A 6,000-nucleotide genomic window follows, 5' to 3' on the forward strand; every position below is an offset into this window, starting at 1 on the left:
ATTTTTGAACTTCTTTGGGGCTCAGCTCCACCACTTCACTCCAAACACCATAGTCTATCTGGCTGCTTTTGTGTCAATGTGTGAAAATTTCTTGGGCTGTCGACCGCACTGGGGCCTCTTCAAACATTGATACGTCTCCGTCGTACCTACTTTTCCAAACACTTTTGCCCTTGTTTTGGACTCTAACTTGTATGATTTGAATGGAACTAACCCAGACTGACGCTGTTTTCATCAGAATTGCCATCGTATTGTTTTATGTGCAGAAAACAAATATTCTCGGAATGACCTGAAACTCCACGGAACATCTTAGAAAAAATAATAAAAAATCCTCGCCAAAGATGAAGACCAGGGGGCCCACACCCTTCTCACGTGGGTGGGGGCGCCCCCCCCCCCTAGGGCGTGCCCCCTACCTCGTGGGCCCCCTGGATGCCCTCCGACGCCAACTCCAACTCTATATATTTGCTTTCGGAGAGAAAAAAATCAGAGAGAAGAAATCATCGCGTTTTATGATACGGAGCCGCCGCCAAGCCTTAAAACCTCTCGGGAGGGCTGATCTGGAGTCCGTTCGGGGCTCTGGAGAGGGGGATTCGTCGCCGTCGTCATCATCAACCATCCTCCATCACCAATTTCATGATGCTCACTGCCGTGCGTGAGTAATTCCATCGTAGGCTTGCTGGACGGTGATGGGTTGGATGAGATTTATCATGTAATCAAGTTAGTTTTGTTAGGGTTTGATCCCTAGTATCCACTATGTTCTGAGATTGATGTTGCTATCACTTTGCTATGCTTAATGCTTGTCACTAGGGCCCGAGTGCCATGATTTCAGATCTGAACCTATTATGTTTTCATGAATATATGTGAGTTCTTGATCCTATCTTGCAAGTCTATATTTACCTACTATGTGTTATGATCCGGCAACCCCGAAGTGACAATAATCGGGACCACTCCCGGTGATGACCATAGTTTGAGGAGTTCATGTATTCACTATGTGCTAATGCTTTATTCCGGTTCTCTATTAAAAGGAGTCCTTAATATCCCTTAGTTTCCAATAGGACCCCGCTGCCACGAGGGGGTGGGACAAAAGATGTCATGCAAGTTCTTTACCATAAGCACGTATGACTATATATGGAATACATGCCTACTTATTGCTGTCTTTACTTTTGTTGCCGCTACCACCACTGTCATATTACTTTGCTACTAAACACTTTGCTGTAGATACTAAGTTTCCAGGTGTGGTTGAATTGACAACTCAGCTGCTAATACTTGAGAATATTCTTTGGCTCCTCTTGTGTCGAATCAAAAAATTTGGGTTGAATACTCTACCCTCGAAAGCTGTTGCGATCCCCTATACTTGTGGGTTATCAAGACAAATTTCTGGTGCCGTTGCCGGGGAGCATAGCTCTATTCTTTGAGTCACTTGGGATTTATATCTGCTGGACACTATGAAGAACTTGAGAGATCCAAAAACCAAGATCTATCCCTCAACTGAGAGGGGAGGTAAGGAACTGCCATCTAGCTCTGCACTTGATTCACCTTCTGTTATGAGTAAGCTAGCGACACCTACACCTGCTTCTGCTATTCGTTCTGATATGTCGCATGTTATTGATGATGCCACTTCTGCTATGCATGATACTTATGATGAAACTGCTTTTATGCCTAATACTACTGTGCCCCTTGGTGAATTTCTTGATGAACAAATTGCTAGGGCTAGAGAAAAAGAAATTATTGAATCTAAATACGATGATGATAGTGATGATGAAAATATGCCTGTTATTCCTGAGGGCTATCTTTTTGATATGGAATCTTCTGCCGCTATTTTAGCTTGCAGAGATAGATATGAGCTTAAGAGTTTATTAGTTAAATGGAACAAAGAATCACTTAGAGATAAAATGAAACCCGGCCCTGCTTTTGCTACTTCACCTATATGTGTTCCTGATAAGGATTATGAATTCTCTGTTGATCCTGGTATAATTACTTTGATTGAATCTGATCCATTTTATGGCTATGAATCTGAAACTGTTGTGGCACATCTTACTAAGTTAAATGATATAGCTGCCCTGTTTACTAATGATGAGAGATCCCGTTACTTTTATATACTCAAAATATTTCCGTTCTCATTAAAGGGTGATGCTAAGATATGGTTTAATTCTCTTGATCCTGGTTGTGTGCGTAGTCCCCAGGATATGATTTATTACTTCTCTGCTAAATATTTCCCTGCTCATAAGAAACAAGCTGCTTTGAGGGAAATATACAACTTCGTGCAAATTAAAGAAGAGAGTCTCCCACAAGTTTGGGGGAGGCTTCTCAAGTTACTTAATGCTTTGCCTAATCATCCTCTTAAGAAGCCTGAAATACTTGATATCTTTTATAATGGACTAACCAATGCTTCCAGAGATTACCTGGATAGTTGTGCTGGTTCTCTTTTCAGGGAAAGAACATCAGATGAAGATGAAATTCTACTGAATAATATGTTGACAAATGAAAATAATTGGGCACCTCCTGAGCCAGCTCCTGCTCCAATTACAGAGCCTATTCCTAAACCAACTCCGAAAAAGAGAGGTGTTCTATTTCTCAGTCCCGAAGATATGCAAGAGGCAAAGAAATCTATGAAAGAAAATGTATTAAAGCTGAAGATGTTAAGAATTTACCTCCTATTGAAGAAATACATGGTCTTAATTCACCGCCTGTTGAAGAAACATATGATCTCAATTCTTTATTTATTGAAGAACCTCCTGATCCCGATATCCCGACACAGGTAGTAAAGGTAAATTCTCTCTATAGATATGATAAAGCTGAAGTCCCTCCTACTAAAATTGCTAGTCAGTGCTTGGATGAGTTTGATAACTTTATGTTTAAGCAAGATGACTTCAATGCTTATTTTGGTAGACAATTAAAAGAAAATTCTTATATGATTAGACGCTTGGGTGATTATATGGCTAATATTAAAGGTGAACTTAAACTTGTTAGCAAACATGCTTCTATGGTTACCACTCAAGTAAACCAAGTACTTAAGGCTCAAAAAGAAGTGCTTGATGAAATGAATAGTAAGAAAAATGATTATGCTGTTAGAGTGGCTACTAGAACTGGTAGAATGACTCAGGAACCTTTGTATCCCGAAGGCCATCCTAAGAGAATCAAGCAAGATTCTCAAAGAAATAATATTGATGTTCCTAAATCTTCTAAAAAGAAGAAGAAGAAAAATGATAGAACTGTGCAAATTTCTAGTGAACCTATTGCTGAACCACCTGATAATCCAAATGATATTTCTATGTCTGATGCTGAAACACAATCTGGTAATGAACATGAACCTAATGAAAATATTAATAATGATGTTCATGATGATGCTCAACCTAGTAATGATAATGATGTAGAAATTGAACCTGCTGTTGATCTTGATAACCCACAATCAAAGAATCAATGTTATGATAAAAGAGACTTTGTTGCTAGGAAACATGGTAAAGAAAGGGAACCTTGGGTTCAGAAACCCATGCCTTTTCCTCCGAAACCATCCAAGAAAAAGGATGATGAGGATTTTGAGCGCTTTGCTGAAATGATTGGGCCTATCTTTTTGCGTATGAGATTAACTGATGTGCTCAAAACAAATCCTTATGCTAAATAATGAAGGATATCACTACTAATAAAAGAAAGATACCGGAAGCTGAGATTTCCACCATGCTTGCTAATTATACTTTTAAGGGTGGAATACCAAAGAAACTTGGAGACCCCGGAGTACCTACTATACCTTGCTCCATTAAAAGAAATTATAATAAAACTGCTTTATGTGATCTTGGAGCCGGTGTTAGTGTTATGCCTCTCTCTTTATATCGTAGACTTGACTTGAATAAGCTGACACCTACTGAAATATCTTTGCAAATGGCTGATAAATCAACTGCTATACCTGTCGGTATTTGTGAGGATGTGCCTGTTGTGGTTGCAAACGTTACTATTTTAACGGACTTTGTTATTCTTGATATTCACGAGGATGATAGTATGTCTATTATTTTTGGAAGACCTTTTCTTAATACTGCGGGGGCTGTTATTGAATGCAACAAAGGCAATGTCACTTTTCATGTTAATGGTAATGAGCATATGGTACACTTTCCGAGGAAACATCCTCAAGTTCATAGTATCAACTCCATTGGAAAAATTCCATCAATTATAATTGGAGGTTTTGAATTTCCTCTTCCTACTATCAAAAAGAAATATGATATACATATTATTGGGGATGTGCATATCCCCGTTGAGGTAACTTAGTGTTATTCGAAATTTCTCCGGTTTCATGATTATCGGAATGAGTTTGTTAACAAGACTTGATCAACCTTGTTAGTGGATTCTTTTTGATGAGCATGAGATGGATGAAACTAGAAGCACAACCCTCTGTACCCCACTTTTACTTTCTGTTATTTATATTAAATAAAGTAAAATTAGTATTTTTCTGTTTGTTTCCTGACTTATCCGTGCAATATAAAAATATCCTGAAAATAAAAGTCCTCAGAATGCCATGCCAATTTAATATGATTTTTTCGGGAATATTTGAGGATTTACTATGCAAAAATTACCACGGGAGGAGCTGCCACCTGGCCATGAGGGTGGTGGGCGCCCCCCCTCTAGGGCGCGCCCCCCTGCCTCGTGGGCCCATGGTGGCCCTCCTCCACTTATCCCAGCACCCATCTTCTTCCTCTGTCTCACACAAACCCGAAAAACCAACTCAAGCACGAGTTCCAGCCACTTTTGCTGTGATTTTCGATCTTCTTGCTCAAAGCACCACTCCAGTACGGCCTTGCAAATGGCCGTCGGAAAATTTTATGGACCGTGCGGGGATTAAAGAAGAATTCAAAGCATATTTGCGCAATGCCGGTCTTAAGGATTTTGAGGCTAACAAATGCCCCCAGTATCATGATCTCACAAGTTCATTTGTGAGGAGGTTTGATTATTCATCTTCGCGTAATTCTCCTTCAGTCATGTTTGATCTTTATGACAAATCTTATACCATGGACCTAGAGGATTTCACTCTTGCATGCAAACTTCCATCATGGGGCAGTATTAGGGATCCCCGTAAATCTGAATTTATAAACTTCCTTGCTAGTATAACTGTAAGGGAATCTAGAGATATAACGCAGACTACCATAGGGAGCATTCACTTTCCTGCCATACATTATTTTGCTCTCTTCATCGGTAGATGCATAAATGCTAATGATGAAGCATGTTACATGTGTGTCCCTGATCTTAGCATTCTTAGGAGTGCTGTGTTAGGAGACCAATCTTATCATATGTGAGTTTGTAGCTCGTAGGTTGCATCATAATAGACATGATGGAGATTTCTTTGGAGGAATTTATGCAACCCGCTTAGCTCATTTTCTTGAGATTGACATTCGTGAGGGTGATACGGAGTTGCCTCCTGCATATTTAGATTATAACTATGGCTTCGCATCAGTTTGTCGAGAGGCCTGAATCACCTCTCTTATATCGTTTAATTTTTTTATAAACAACGTGTTTTCCGTATTACTCTCCCTGCTCCTGCCTTGTTTGATTCATAAACAAAAAGAAGATATGTTATTACCAGAGAGGAGGCAGAAGAGTACGAGAGGAGAGCGGAGGCAGCTCGACTCCACGCTGCAGCTCAACAGGCGATAACCGCTGCACATCAGTATGATCCCAACTATTCTTCCTCATCACAGTACGACCCCAACAACTATTATTATGGATATCCGCCAGGCCAGCCGTGACCATAGACCAACTTAGGCCTAAAGCCTAAGTTCGGGGGTTTATGTATTTCTCACCGACATTACATTTATGTTCACACACACTCATTGCTAGATGTCGGTGCTCATACTTTTTCACTGTAATATCCATGCTAGTTTATTTTCTTTTTCCTGCTTTCTTCTTGTGTGTTTGTTAAACCTTAAGAAAAATAAAAAAATTAGTAGTAGTTTATTTTTCTGCTGTAGTAGTAATAATTAAAAAGAAAACCTAAAAATATTTCCTGTTCTTCTTTTGCTT

This window comes from Triticum aestivum, chromosome 2A, assembly GCF_018294505.1.
Source record: "Triticum aestivum cultivar Chinese Spring chromosome 2A, IWGSC CS RefSeq v2.1, whole genome shotgun sequence".
NCBI lineage: Eukaryota > Viridiplantae > Streptophyta > Magnoliopsida > Poales > Poaceae > Triticum > Triticum aestivum.